At 34.2% G+C, this 16,517-nt stretch overlaps 1 protein-coding gene across 1 annotated transcript in view; it reads left to right on the forward strand.

The window, feature by feature from the left end:
* The first annotated feature begins 282 nt into the window (after positions 1 to 282).
* The window catches only part of LOC147078303 (acyl-CoA Delta-9 desaturase-like), a 131,385-nt gene continuing 115,150 nt past the window's right edge, over positions 283 to 16,517 (forward strand). Inside the window, exon 1 of the mRNA XM_085958382.1 lies at positions 283 to 529. The gene's annotated coding sequence lies outside the window, so the exon portion shown is untranslated. The remainder of the gene's footprint in view (positions 530 to 16,517) is intronic.

Consider the following 16,517-nt stretch of genomic DNA (forward strand, 5'->3'; position numbering starts at 1 on the left):
TTTGAATTAATAAATTAAAAATTTTTAGGGAGCAACATTTTGTCTATGGAAATCACTATAATAAGGCTTCACTGATGCATATAAAAATCATATCGTATTGTTATCTATCAATATAATATCTAATATGATATTAGTATGATCTCTATAATACGAAATGGATTGGGCGTAAAAATGTTGACAATCTCTGAGAACTGCTACCAAAAACTAAACTTTTACGACGCCCCAGTCACCAGAAAGAAACATCGAACATCTATCTTCACATCGCTTCATTATTTTCATTTCATTCCAGTTTTGACCGCTGCGCGCGTTCAACGTCGCTTTCTTCCTTACCTTCTACGTCACTTGTGGGCGCGTAAATCGGATGTTTACTCCTAATAACAATAAAAAGTGCCTTTTACCGTAAAAATCGCTCATTTATATTGTGTAATTTCATGTGATATACAAGTGCTTTTATTCAACACAGTTCTAGCGCATTTTTCTGTGAAGTTTTTGGAGTTTTCGGTGTTTTCAATACCTAGTGTTATTCACGGTAAGTGTTTTGTTTATTCAGTATGGTTTCTTGTAATGTAAAATCAACCATTGCTTCCAATTTTGAAACTTTACCTAGTTTTTTCATGACGAGACAGTCTGCAAATTGTTTTAAAATTTATGCTGAAACCATTACATACTATTAATTGTTGATATATTATTCACTCAAGTCAGGAAATATATTTTTATTTCGTTAAATTAAAAGTAAGTAAACATAACACAGCAAGGTTTCCCCTAATTTTGATGTTTGTGTTTTATTTCAATCCTAGTTTACTAACAATGTTTCATGAAAGTTATTATCAAGTCTAATTATTACTTACCTACTTAATTATGTTTTAAAGCATTTAATATTTTCTTTTTGTTGGATATAAGTAATATTATATCGACCCTTAATCGGCAGAACAACGTAAGCGACACTTTTTGGTAAATTGCGTTTTAAATGGAGAACTGTTCAATATCACCTAGCGCATAAGTGACAAAAATATTAGAGCCCGATCTCAATCGCGTGACATTTTTTTAGGGTCTGTGCCTTTTAGCGTTTGAACTTGTATCGCATTATAAAGTAGAGCAAAACAACGTAACCGACGTTATTTGATAGTGTAAGCTACGGTACGGTTTATTCGGTGGTCCGTCTGGTAGTGAGTTGTGCGAAAACCGATTTGGGAGCAAAGCTCGCGCCGTCCAGTAAAACTGGCTGAGATAAAATAAACCTGGTAATAGAGTTTATTAAACAATAATTACCCGCCGTTACATCTCACTACTGTCGGAATAATCTACGAAGAATAGTATCTTCCTATAGATTTTTGAAATGTTAAAAATGTATAAGTATAAAATTTATACTGAAAATTTGGATTCTTTGAATGAATCCACTAATGTCGTGATTCGGAATGTTTTCAGAAACGTATTTAATAGACAGTAGGTTCAACTTGGGTTTTCATCTACCAAAAAAGATAATAGTGTTCTTTTTGCAAGAAAGTAACAAATATGTCTGGTGACGAGAGACTTCGGCTAATTGAAACGGATACTTACAAATGTCCCCTTACCGTAAAGGATAAATGCAAGGAGATATTCTTTAATGATCTGGCCAAAAGTAAAAATCACAATGACATTTTGTGCGCAAGTTTTGACCTCGAGAAGGTGCTAAACACTCCCTAGTCGAAATACGCATACTATAATGAAAGTATCTACGAAAGTGGAACAAATAATGGATACTGCTTTTTATGGGGTGCAACTGATGGTAAACGTGGCAGTAATGAGATCTCAGCAATCATGCACAAATCTTTGGACAGGACTGATAAAGCGGGAAAAAATCAAGGAATTATTATACTGTGATTGGTCAGAATAAGAACCGGGCAACACTGGGTATGCTATCTTATTTTATGAAAAATTCAACTTTCATTGAATTGATAGAAATACATTTTCTATTACCAGTGGGTCTATTCTGTATTTATCGACCGCTAAAGTGATAAAGTGATAAATATTATCAAACTTAGAGTAGGTTTGTATTATAGAATTAGCACTTATTGTAACAATTACAATACGTTGATTATAATTGTTGCAATAAGTACTAACACTTTTATATAAACCTACCCTAAGTTTGATAATATCTATCACTTTAGCGGTCGATAAGTATAGAATAGACCCACTGGTCGTACTACGATGCCGGTCGATTCCATTCATGCGACAATTGAGTCATTTATATAGTAGTTTGGGCACTATCAAAATGACCCACCATCATTTCCAACGCTAGGTCATCATGTCATATGCAGAATTCCGTGACTGGAAATCTTTCGCTGCTACTTGCATTCCTTCAAAGTTCAAGATTAAATTTAGTGAATTATGAAAGGCATAATTTAAAAAACTTACCAAATATTGTACCTACTCTGGTGACAGTAGGACTAAACTGTTAGACCTAGAAAATGTCATCAGATCCCGATCAAGTGCTGTGATGCTTTAAGCGCAGCCACCCTTGCTGTATAGTGCTATATCGGAAATCCAGTATAACGAGTAACAGTATAAAAGTCTCTGTGTTAAATGTAATATCCCTCAGAGATGACGGATGAGCTTATGAAACTGCCACATGGATTATCAGTGGAAGATACTTTACCGGAATCCGATCAGGAAGATGTGAATGAGGATAATACAGCGATTACTGCTTAAAAATGTGGGACAATATTTTTTTTGTAAAACTGAATAGTTCATTACAATTTTATTTTATCATAATTAGTAGGTCCCCATATTTAATTATGTACGAGTAGATACGTACCTATTTCATTTTGAAAAATAGCAATACCTGATAATATTAATAATATAAGCGAAACCTTAAAAATACCAATCATTTATTTTTATTTTACCTATATGTGAATAAGTATCTACAAGCAAAAATATTAATTTAAAAAGTCAAAATATTTTTAATTTATTTAACAACGTCCCCTTTCGTAAAATAAATGGGTGCTTATGTTATTTATTTTAATACTTAATTGGTAATGCCCTGTGATGATAATTAGCATGAAATTTATAAATAAAAACGACTACGCCAAATAGCGTAAGCGACATGCCTGGAAAAAATATCGTGTCATAGACATAAGCAAAACAGCGTTACCGCCACTATCTCGAAAACTAAAAGCACTAATGCAATTGTTTTATAATTTCCGTATAGGCAGTAACCAATTATTATTAACCACATTAACAGAATTCATTTTTGGAACTAATTACGGAAATAATTTTAAAAAAACCTTCTCCTGTAAAATTTATGAATTGTCGCTTACGTTGTTCTGCCGATTAAGGGTCGATATGATACCAGTGTAAACTGTCAGTATAAATACTTTGTACCAGGGTACTTCTAGCTAGAGGTATTTTCTCAGATGAATCACACTAATTATTTGACTAATTACAGACTTCCAGTGTTAATCAATATAGGTAGGTAGGTACTAGGTACCTACAACAGAACTTATTTCTGAGTTCCCTGGTACCTACCTAGTTTTATTGAATTTTAGCCGTGGTTGCCACTAATATTAAATTTGACTAATGCGTACCTAAATTTAATAGGTATTTTAACACTAATATTAAAATAAATAAAGTACGTAGGTATTTAAGAGAAACCTTGAGCAATAATCTTTTACTTTCAATTTGGGAAGCCGGTGTATTATTATTTTACATCATTAAACAAGATAACAACTCCATAACTGATTTATATTTTGTGCTACTTATGTTAGGGAATTCGAGTTGTATTGAATCAGCTGTCAAAATAAATACGATAATAATCGAACGTTTCAAATTCGAAATTCGAATTTCAAACTTTATTTTTAGTGGTACATCCTATTGCGGATTTTCGCCTACTTCTCTTGTAGGTAGGTACCATTCACTGAGTTTTCTTCGGTTTCCTGATCATCCTCTTCTACTTCAATCCTACCTCATTCTTGGCCTCCCTCTGTCAGTGTTTCTTAACCGGTGGTCCGCAGAGATTTTCTGGTGGTCCGCGAATTTTCGGCGTCCAGCCTATGCTAAAAATTCCAATAAAACTTCAAAACCCGTGCACTTGCAAGTATTTGTGCATTGTGTTTTGATTCTTAAAATAGATTCAGGTAGGTATTACGTGACGAAATCAACCCCGATCAGACGTTATTATACGATACTAGGAACCTATATAAATAATAATATTTTTATTTTTGCGTTAGCGGTCTGCAAAATGTTTCTCTATTTTTAGTGGTCCGCAGTGTAAAACGGTTGAGAAACACTCTAGAGTCTAGAACGCTTCCACCTGGTCAGGATTTTTATAGGACAGTCAGGCAGTGTGACCCATCCATCGTACTCTGTGCCTTACCGAATTTACCAAATATTTGGTTGTTTCTCACGCGTACACAAGGAAGGGGGTTTCGGGTCCAGACCTCCCCAGGAATGGTAAAATATTTAAAAACTATTTAGGTGAATAGAATATTACTTCTTCTTCCTCTGCGTCAGGACCTCATGCCTGAGGGTCGTGACCCGAATGCTTTGGCTGTAGAACTGCCTCCTCAACGGCTTACACCACTCATCTCAGCATTATTCGACAAGCAAGGCCTGTGGCCACCGGAAGACCTAGTGTGGCACTCATAAATTACTGGTGTGTTATCGGATGTTTGCTTTAATTCTGTTTCAGAGGTACATCTGAAAGATAGAACAGAGCTGATGAGTGACGACGCAAAACGATACTAACGATCCTAATACATAATTATAACGTGCTTTCGTTAACTACTCGCGGATGCAGCAATTCGTGGGTCAACGTAGTTATACATACAAACCAGATCTCTTTCGCTAAACTCAAAGTGCAGAGTGTCTGGGTATGATGAATATACTCGGAAAACTGCGAGGATGCTATAATTAGGCGGGGTAAATGTGGAAGTCAGTGGCACCTGCTAGATTTTGTTACTAATAGTTATGTATTGCAGTGCTCCGAAACCGGTGCGCCGCGAGACGGTGCTAGGTGTGCCGCGGTACATTGCTTAAAAAAAAAAACAAATAAATTTTTACATTATACAATACTTACCGCAATGGCTAGTACAGCATCCGAATGAATTTAATAAAACAATGTAAGGGCAGAATGAAAATATATTGACGTGCTCTGTTTATAAGGAGGGAAGGGAGGAAGGATCTCTACAAATGTACCAAAATACCTACCAGACCACCATTGAAAACAAGCAATTAATTTTGGATCCGTCTCAAAAACATTTAACTTAGCTGCAAAGGAAATTTCATCATTACCTTTATACAATTGGATTTGAAACCCTTATACCGAATGCCGAAAATTCTATAGAAGCGCTTTCCCTATAAATTCCAGAGGAATTTGTTGAATTGAGATACGATAGGATGCTAAAACTGAACTTCGCCGATGTTATTGGATATTTTCTGGATTTCGGTTAATAAAGAATATCCTCGGTTTTCCGACAAGGCTATCGCAGTTCAGTTCCCATTTTCTACGACATATCTAGGTGAGAAAAGTTTTTCAACTCAAGTTATAATTAAAAATAATAAGCAGTCTTGCTTGAAGAGTCTTGACCAAGAACTTCGGTTGCTCTTTCAAATATCAAGTCAAAATATATAAAACTTTTATTAATTGCAACAATCTCAGTTTAAATAGTTATTATATTATTGATAATACAAATACATGGAAATATGTACATTTAATTCTTCGTCGTGTGGTATGTATATGCTTGGGGGGGGCGTAGCAGGTAAACCAGATAAGTTGGATAAACACAAATTACAAATCTTGTCTAATAGTAAAAAAAGTCGCCTGCGGCGCTATTTTACTACACTGGTATTAATATTTTACAACGTATTTATTATCTCGTATTCTTGTTTGTCCGATGGTTGTTTGTCCAGTACAAATCTTGCAATCGATTTTTAACTAATTTCCCGACTAGCTAGACATTTGAAACTTTTAGAATATATCAGAACACGATGGATGCCAATGCATTCTTTTAATACTTTTAGTCATCTTTAAGCAGAATTGAATTCATTTTCAGTTAATTCTGTTTTGTATGGTAAGTTATTTAAAAAAAACCCGTAAAAAGTAAAAGACTATTATTGGTTGCTAAGAGGGTGGTCCTAGCAACCAAATTATTAATATATACGTGCAGTGGCGCACCCAGGGCTTAATATTGGGGGGGGGCCAGAGGAGGTGAATGTAAATTAGTCCCATAGGCTCTTTTTCTTCTTCACAGCCTAATTTCTCGTTTATCGGTCTTTTCTCTATTGCACTCGGTGTACCTATACCATGGTCCCCACATCCAGAAATGGGCCCTCAGGCTAGGATATTTGGTGGGCCCCTTACCTACCGCTAAGATTAAAGGCAGTGTGAAACACTACATTAACGTTTTTCAAATTGTGTTTTAGTTCAAATTAAGGGTACTTATACAGTGAATTATTGGCGATTTTTAATACATCTACTTTAATAATAGAGCTGTCGAGTATCGACACATAATAATTTTAAAAAAATGCACAATTATATGAGTAATTGAAAATATTCATGGTTATGAAGTATAATAGCGCCGCAGGCGACTTTTTTTTACTATTAAAGCTAATTTATGATGTATGGTTATCTCACTTATCTGGTCAACCCGACACGCAGGGCCCCCCACATCCCGAGCCCCCAAGGCTAGAGCCCTGTCAGCCCTCCCCAGCCATGACCTACACCACTTCGGAATTCGGGTGGACACCGAGATTTTTTTTACAGTTCCATTAGGGATTGGGTTTTTAAAAAAACCTGACATAAATGTTTCGAAATTTTTGTGTTAGAAATTAAAATCTAAGAATTTTTTCTAAAAACGATGCTGGAGAATTATTACAAATCATTTTTTATGCCGTGTTTTTATTTGTCTTAAGCCCAAAGGTTATAGTTTACTGGCTTTCAATTTCATTGTTTAAAATCATTATGATAATTTTCATTTTTGGGGGGTGCCAGGGCCCCCTGGCCCACCCCCTGGGTGCGCCACTGTATACGTGCGTTACTATGGAAATCAAAATGAAATATCAAAATGACATTTCAGTATTCTATATTTTTGTTTGTTTGTTTTTTATTTACTTCATATCAAGTACAAGTTTGAGCATATTGAGCATAATAATTCAACAGAAAATTTAAAAACGTATATAAAAAATTCGTTTTATCTTGTAATTTTAAAACATGTGATCGTATGATATAATTTATGGTTATTGTGTCAATATTCGACAAATAATTATTCTTAACCCGACAACTAACCATAATTCAAGTGGATGTATTAATAAACAAAAAAAATCGCTAAACATACAATCAATACCATTAATTTTACCTCGAACACCATTTGAAAAACGACCATCATTTGGTGTATAGATTATTTTACGTGTGGTGTGCCGCGGAATTCTGGGAAGAATTTTGGTGTGCCGTGGATGATAAAAGGTAGCGGAGCACTGATGTATTGAATAATTAAAGTTGCCGTCAACTTGGTAGATATATCCATTCGGCAGTGAAGAATACTCAATGCCAACGTTTAGGTAAATAATATATTTGATTGGTGCTTTGGATTTTGGAGAATTTATTAGTACACCTAGTACGTAATATCCAGTATGTTTTATACCTTACAGCTTATGTATACAAATCGATCATTCTCTAACTAAGTGTATATTGTTATATTCGTGTGTTTATAAGTTATATTAACATAACTTATAATTTATAATAACTAATTACTTATAATTGTTTAAATTAACGTCAGATTCACCTTAAATTTACACCGTTTCGCGTATCTACCTATGAGTTTAATTTGTTAACGATATCAAAGCCTGTCAGCGTTCTAAAGGAGTATGCGTACCTACATTTTGATATTTTGAATACGAAACAGCTCGACAGTGTTGCCAACCGTACTATAATTTTGGTCCGCGTACTATGTACGATATAAAACAGGTATAGTACGCCCAAAATACTATAATTTTGAATATCGGAAAAAAATATGTAAAAAATACTAAAATTTCGATATTTCCGTTCGACAAATTGGTGCGAAGTACTGAGATATCCCGAGTTCTGGGCTAGCTCAGGGTATGTGTCGAACTCAGGATTCACAAAAAAATAGATTAAATAAAAAGTCTTTTTTTGGTTGTAGCACGTAGCTTTATATTTTCAATGTTTATTTTTACTCACTTATATTCTAATAATTAACATTAGTTTTATTTTTGGCGCGGGAGTACGCGAATGCAACTTTGCGCCCGTTCGCAACTCGTGTTTCTTCCGACTGACTTTAAATATTTAAAAACTCTCGCGTGACAATTTATCGAGTAGGTACAGTCGCTACAAAAGAACTTACATGCTAACTCTCTTCCACGCTTACATCTCTTACATCAATCTTTTTTAAACTCATAAAGCAAAATCTTACATAGATTTACAAACTCTTCCTATTACTAAATTAATTACAATTTTTAAACATTATTTAAATTACAATACTTAAAGCTATTATTTTTTATATTTTATATCTAGGTACATATTAGTATTCTAAATCTAACATAATATTCTTTTTTTATCACGATAGCCAAGTGATACGTCATAAGTCTTTCATATTCTGTTAATTGACTATTTGACCAAGTTGCACGTTTAGGCCTACAAAACTTTATTCCGGCTCCCCCCATTGAAGACGGGAAGTCCAGGAGTATGTCAGTACTTTAATTTCGTAATATAGGAAAATTTGGAGAACTTGGTAAAAGAAAAAAAACGTAAAAAAATCCGTTGACTTTGGTTCAAAATGAAATTTCTTGAATTCTTCGCAAAGCATTTTTTGGTCGGAGAGGTACCTAAATAAAAAGGGGTCTCGGAGTTTCTCAAATTCTCAGTTTTTTTTCTTCTGAGACACAAAAAACCCATACATTTTCAACACAACAACGCGTACTATATTTTTTTCCCCAAATGCTATAATTTTGTAGGCTCTGTACTATAATTCCACTTTGAAAAGATGGCAACACTGCAGTTCGACAGCGCCGAGTAATTTTGGCCAGTATGTAGGTAAAGACAGGAACGACATAATGTGAAACCGGTTTTTAAATTGCGTAACGCTATCGCTCCAATTCATATTATAACTTTTCCGGACTATTACACCTGCTCTACCAGTATTCTTCTGTACATCTTTATCCGAGAAGTAGAGATATTATGGTTATTGGTTCGTCTGTCAATGCAGATTTTCCCATATTAATAATATTGTGCACATGCTTGCCGTAAGATACTTTTAGATGTTTCAATGGAAGGAATGGATTTAAAATTCAGTTCTAAAATTAAAAAAGACTCTTCTACCATTTGGCGCACTATGTCTCTGTGAGGAATCTTTATTGTCGATGGCATGACCCCCACATCCTGAAGCGGCCACCCAGGCTAGGATCTTTGGCGGCCCCCCTACCTATCGCTAAGGATAAAGGCGTCACATAAACACGCGCGTTAACATAATTTTACTCCCTACTTTAATTATAGTTTGTCAATTTATGGTTACGGCCGTATGTTGTAGCTTAACCACTAGGGAATGACAAAAGAAATGGCGTATTTCAAAAAAACACTACCTTATTCTTAGGTAAATAATTATTATAAAGCAATCATTATTCATAAAATGTTTATCACACTTGAATGGTCAAAGACATAGCTTATAATAAGTATCTTTAGAATCATCTTGAAATGTGTTAATCTTGCCGATTTTCTGAATAATAAAATGCCTAATTCTTGTAAAATTTGGGATCACAGAGATTATCAAAATAATTTTTTACCGTGAATATTTTACAAAAATTATCTCGTAATAAATTATACTAATGGTTTTATAAATGCGTTTAAAAATTAATAAATGTAAAAAATTTTAACACCACTGCACAGTTATGTACCAAAATATGACTATATTCTAAAACATTAGAGCGAGAGGTTTAAAAGAATACTATTTTATGTAACAAAAATACTTTATGCAGTCATCAAATGTTTAAAATAACTATAAAGGATAATAAGGCTTCAAAATTATATAAATAGATTATCTACAACGTTTAAGGAGTGTCCAGGATCATGGTTTGAAAATACAATAAAAACTCAATTTTGACCTTCGACGAGCATGTCCCCCCTTAAGCAGTGGCGAAGATTCCATACTAGGCGATTATTTGAAGCCTACCTTCTTAAGAAAAATATTTTTTAATTGCATATTGACTTATTTATATATTCTATAAAATAATTTATTTTGCCAACAGGAGATGCCGTATGTGTACACAGATAATTAAAAAAACAATCTGCAAAGGTTTTAAAAAATATACAACAGCGCCATCTGTCTTGACGTAAATAAATGTCGGATTATGTTTCAAATAATTCTCAATTTTTTCATATGGGCTTTACGTCACGTAGCCCCGCCCAGTCTATTGAATTGTATGAACTAAGGCAAGCTTCGATCGTAGAGCCTAAAACTAAATAATTAATAATTAGATAATTTAAAAAAATAATTTCTATTGTGTTTAATCGAATATTAATAAATATAGACTATTTTTATCTTAGAACTTTTATCTAATGATTTTTGATGTGTATAACTGTTTTGAAAAAATACGTACTTAATTTAAACTGATCGCTTAATTTTATATCGTCAGTGAGTTTTTGAAGTTTAATTAAATTGGTGTGTCGTTGTCATTAGTGTGTACCTATTCATTAGTAGTAATATCGTAATATCTTCTTATTTCTCGTAAGTACCTATACCTGACAAGTGTGTTCTTTTTATCAGATCTCCACAGCCTATCTTTTTCCAAAAGTCACCCTTCGCCACTGGTATTAGGTACCTATTCTTTTTTATGTCAAAATCTTCAGCTGCTACAAGACTTCAATCCCGAAACTGGCAGAAACAATCCAGTTTTCCTTAGCTTGTAAGATCTCGTTGATGTTGCATTTTAGTAGACATGTCTTGCATTACAGTTAATTACATTAACAGAATATGAACAGGCAGCCCTGGCAAAACCCTGAGAATCTGAACTGTTTGAAATTTGTTGGTCTTTGGAAAGAAACGAACAATGTTTTTTTCTCAGTTTTAACTCAGAATCGGACGTGAGAGTTTTATTATATTTTCCGAGCTGACAATTTACAATCTTCCAGTTAAATTGTGTAAAATTTAAAATTTTGCTTCATGAAAATACTCCATAATCACGATTAAAATATAAGTAATGTTTCGTTAAAGTATACTTAAAATAGAAAGGTTCTATTGTAAAAAATATTGCTCACCATTATTTTCTTGATCATAGATGCTTACCGGTTGGGAACACCTCTAGTAATAGGTACATCTAATTTTAATTTAATAATTTATTATTTTTCAAGGCTATCGCACCTCCTTGCAATTCTAGAAGATAATTAAAAAGTAATAATCGTCAACATTATCTGACTAATAGGTACTAGGTACGGTACCTACCTATGTAAAAGGTAGTAAGTAATGGGCATCATTTACTTATATTATTTTATTATTTAATACCAACATAATAAAATAAAATTAATTACTTGCATAACTACATACTATAAAAAACGTAGCCACATTTCAAAATTTTACTGTGTGCTTCATTATGCAATACAAATAATAACCAACACGTTTGTTCGCCGGGAGTCTCACGAGGTGACTCATAATCACGTAACTAGGCGCGAAGCGTGCAGTGTGGCCATTGCGATCATTGATATACTACTAGATGAGCAGTTCCCATACAAGTGTCATTTAAAAATGTACCACAAAGATCTAACGAATATCGTCTTATAATATTTTCTTGTAGGTATAATGCGTTAAGACCGTTAACATGGATTCCCGAATTTCACCCGTATTGCCCTGGCTGTAAAACTAAATTTGCGTTCTTGGAATAGTGAACCTAAGGGTGGCTGCAACGCAAAACAGACAGAGCAACTCGTCATGCGCTGACTATTAGTTAGAGTAAGATGCAAGCTAGACCGGGCTTACTCAGTAAGTTTTAACAAAGGCCGACTCGCTGAAAATCGCGCGTCATTTTAAGAAGCATATGATTCATCCAGTAGTATATCAATGATTGCGATAGAATAGTGTGCGTTCGTTCACTAGGATATGTCACCTAGCACATAGCCACCAAGCAAAGCACCTGCCTATGTGGCCGAAGCCTTAGTGTTCTGGTTGGGAACCTACACCTTTTGAAGGTCTGAGTTTTTAAAAGTTTTGATTGTGATTTTTCGATACTCGGGTACTGTTTTATGGTCACCATTCATTACCTTGTGACAAGTCTTACCACATTCTTCAATCCCCGTGCGATTGGATAATGATGACATTAAATGCTGTTAATTCTCGAACTTATGTCATTACTCATTAGTCATTATTACACTCATTACTCATTATATTATGCTCATTATGTCACTGTTAATCTATTGTTATTCACAGCTACACAATACAAATTTACTCACATAATATAACGATGTCTTCAATTTGGCTTATTTTGCCCGAACAATGTCGGTAAATGACCAGTAAACGTTATATTAAAAAAATCACGGCTAAAATACTTATTTATGTGCGATATGACTGATACAGACTGATACATAAAATAATGGCCTGACTGTAAGTTGACAATATTACGAGTATTATAAAATCAACAACATCCGACAATGACAACATCCAGTAATGCGACAGGAGCTTTAATGGTGACAGCAATACGCTCATCCTGATTCCTGAGTGAAGGGACAACTGGAAGAGAATTGAGAGCAGAAAAGAACTGATCATGAATACCACGATTCACATCAATTGAGGCAGCGACTAGAAGAATATAGAATCTATATGTGGTCGGCAGCCTTTTAAGACTGGTAGGTCACATTCAGCTTTTAGTGCTATTAAATTAATGAGTGGCCGCAAGTATTAATGGCGAAATACTATTCATGAGAAATGTTCCTTGTAAGGTGTGTGCGCACACCTACCAAAATGTGTCCGCACACATGTTTTCATCCCCCGCACAGTCCTCGCACAAAAATATTGTAAAATAAAGTTTCTTTTGCCAGATTTTCGTTTTGCTCAAATGCACGAAACCATTATATGCGCAATTCTTCGACTCATTTTTCGGAAGGCGAAGGTCAAATGCGACTAACGCGAGCACTCAAATTAAATTTTACGTCGAGCGGGATCACTATATATCCGTCCAGTTCTATCGCGTGCCCAAGTATAGGAAAAGAAGATACGTATTTTAGTGTTTATTAATTACCACATATGTGTCGGGTCCTCTACATTTCTTAGTCTTTGACATGTTTCAACTTGCAAGAAACATTGTCAGTACAGTCTCATAGTAGTCCTTATTATGAAAACATCACAGTTCTTACAATATTTTTTAAAAGGTTTTTCTTTATTTCCTATTTTTTTATTTACTTCAAACATTATCGTTAGTGTTATTATTAAGTATATAAAATCGCTGAAATTAATAAATACCTTAAATATAAGTTTTAATTAAAATTAAATGTGTAAATTTAACCGCAACGGGTGACGGCCCATCACTGACGGGTGACACCAACCCTAGTTACGCCACTGCTCAGATGCGTTGATGATCTGTACATACAATTGAACAATTAGAAGGAACGTTGTCATGAGGTATCGGACTATTTGTGTAATGACGCTGGAAGCGGTGTTGAAGACCTTACAAAATAACGGAATGCCTCCACCATAGGCAGGCCACGTATTATGTGCTTTTTTCCAAATATCTAATGACGAATAATGGTAACCACATTGACTCCAGAGCATTACACCAGTAGATTCTTGGTTGGACATGGTGGCTTCGCAATCAGACTCTATCAGCTCATTCTTGTTACCCATTCAGCTTGTCCATGTGCTAGACCAGGGGTCGGCAAACCACGGCTCGCGAGTCACATGCGGCTCTTTTGGTATTGGCGTGCGGCTCTTTGCCAAATTCCCAATTCACATTTTTTTTTACAAAAAAGGTATGATTGTTGTCGTTTTAAATCCGCCTATTGCAAAAGTCGACAAATTAAATTTTTCTCCATTTCATATTGACACGAGCACTTTTAACAAGCAAAGAGTTTATGTAGCTCCAAATTTGTAGGTCTTGCCACCAAAATTGAGGATTTGAAGAGAGAAAAATGCAATTTAATTTCACAACTCAGCGTAGCGCTCTAAAATATCTACATCATAAGTAGGGAATCCAATCCCAAGCCAAAATTCTGATCCCGGGATTTCGGGATTACAATTTGACAATCCCGGGACTGGTATGTTTTCCATTGTTAATATAAAATTTTTATATTTACACATAACATTGATAAAATCGGTCAAAAATAAATCTAGTATAATTTATACTAATTAAGATATTTATTGTTAATATTGTATATCTACATTCAATCTTGGAAATACATAAGTTTAATGGAGTAAATAATATGATATATATAAATATATATATATAAATAATAATGTGAATTTAATATGAGATTGCTGTTTCTGATAGTAAAGACATAATGAATGGATTAGCGAGATTTAATATAGTAAACCAAATAATCATGGCATACTTATGGCCTTTCCGCTTCATAAATCTAATTAGTCAGCCAAATATGAAACTGCTGTAAAACGTATGAGGTCATGGTGGAATTACTTTGTTAAAACTGCGAAGCATTGTTTTTTTTCAATCTTTCTCATTTTTAATAATTTATGTGAAAAAATAAAATGAATCGGCAACTTACACATGGGTATAAATCAAACTTCATTCATACTCAGTTTATTTCTAATGTAGCTATTTTTTATTAAAAATATTTTTTCTGTTACATTTTCGCTTTTATTTTATGTTCCATAAAAATTGATAAAAAAAAATCAATCCCGAAATCCCGGGATTAAGTTTATCAATCCCGGGATTCATAGGTATCGAAAATAGCTCGGGATCCCGGGATTGGAATCCCTAATCATAAGGTAGTACTACGATTTTTAATACATGGTATAGCTTTCCGAACTCATATTCGAGTCTACATAATATGTATGTGAACAATAATTTTCAAACATGAATAATATAAATAGCATTTAGAGAAGCCAAATAACCGATGAGAATTTGGAGTCGCGCCTAAAATTGAAAACTACAAGTTACATACAAACACATAGACACTCTCCAAAGAAATGCAAGGAAGGTCATTGCTCAGATTATTTTTAAGGAATGCGTGAAAATTGTATGTAACTCATTTTCTGTAAAAAAATATTTATAATATTTCAGCAATAAAATATTACTTATATTTGCGTTAGTTTTATTCGCAAAATCTTCTTCATTTGATAAATAAACAATAACATTCACCGAAATAAATCATATTTATAAAAATATATGTATGGCTCTCGAATTTTTTTTAACCGTTGTGATACTCATATTTGGCTCTTTTGGTCCAAGAGTTTGCCGACCCCTGTGCTAGACTATTAAAGAAATACAGAATGCAAACCACATCCTCTGAAAATGTCCTAAAAAGTACGGAAAGTGTTCAAGTCGATTCATCCAACTGTTGGGCATTTAGAACCGTCCGACCTGATCACCACAAAGGCCAATTTTGTTGCATTTAGAAAATTTGCGGCGTCATACTGCCGACGTGGTTATCTCATCATTTGGATCTATCGGCAGTTTCGTATTGGTTTTTGTTACTTATTACAATTTTTCTCCTCTCCCATGTAAATTCAGTCAAAGCACATTTTATGTATGGCGGCCTCAGTTTTGGGTAACTGCTCTAGAGACTTTCCCAGTTGCATAAAATACTGATGATACACATCAAACGTAGGGTCCTGTCATAAACCCGATTAAGACCGAGAATTGACATTGACTGAAAATGTCGATGTTGCATTTTACCCGCAAAATATCCAAATATATGCTGGTATCTCAAATCTCCAACATAACATCCTACTTTGTATTCGAGTGCACAGTTGCTCCAATATTAAGTTAAGTATGCTGAAGTATGTCAGTTTATTAAGGGCCATTCTGTTGTTATTTGGCTTCTGAGAATATTATACAACAGTAGGGTGCTAAGCAGAGGCGTAGCACCTTATCACAGGTGTGTGCGAACTTTGGGGCCCAGCCGGATAAAGGGCGCCAAATCTCACTCTGATAATATTATTGTCATCAAATATAGATTCTTATTACATACTATGTATATATTAATTTTAAGTGGAGTATATTATATTATTAATATGTTTACATTTATTTCTTGACGAAGAGACAAGTTTTGTGATAATTATCTAATAATTATGTCCGTTACTATTTTTATTCTTAAATTTTAAAAGTTATTTCCACAATAAAATTTTTAGTGTTTATTATTTATTTCAATATTGAAGATTAGTTTAATTGCATCATGTACAATCAATGACATTAATATAAACGAATCATCTGGGAATAAAAATGACACTCACTTTCTTGTCGGGTCTGCCGAATGGCATAATCTGTTCTAACGCCATTGCAATAAAGGTGATATTGCTATAAATTCCCGATGCTTTTAGTCGGGTCTGCGGAACGGTTCGGTTTGAACGGGTTCGCTCAAATGAACATTG

This window comes from Rhyacophila brunnea, unplaced genomic scaffold, assembly GCF_057557595.1.
Source record: "Rhyacophila brunnea isolate RB1 unplaced genomic scaffold, BYU_Rbru_1.0 scaffold_11, whole genome shotgun sequence".
Lineage (NCBI taxonomy): Eukaryota > Metazoa > Arthropoda > Insecta > Trichoptera > Rhyacophilidae > Rhyacophila > Rhyacophila brunnea.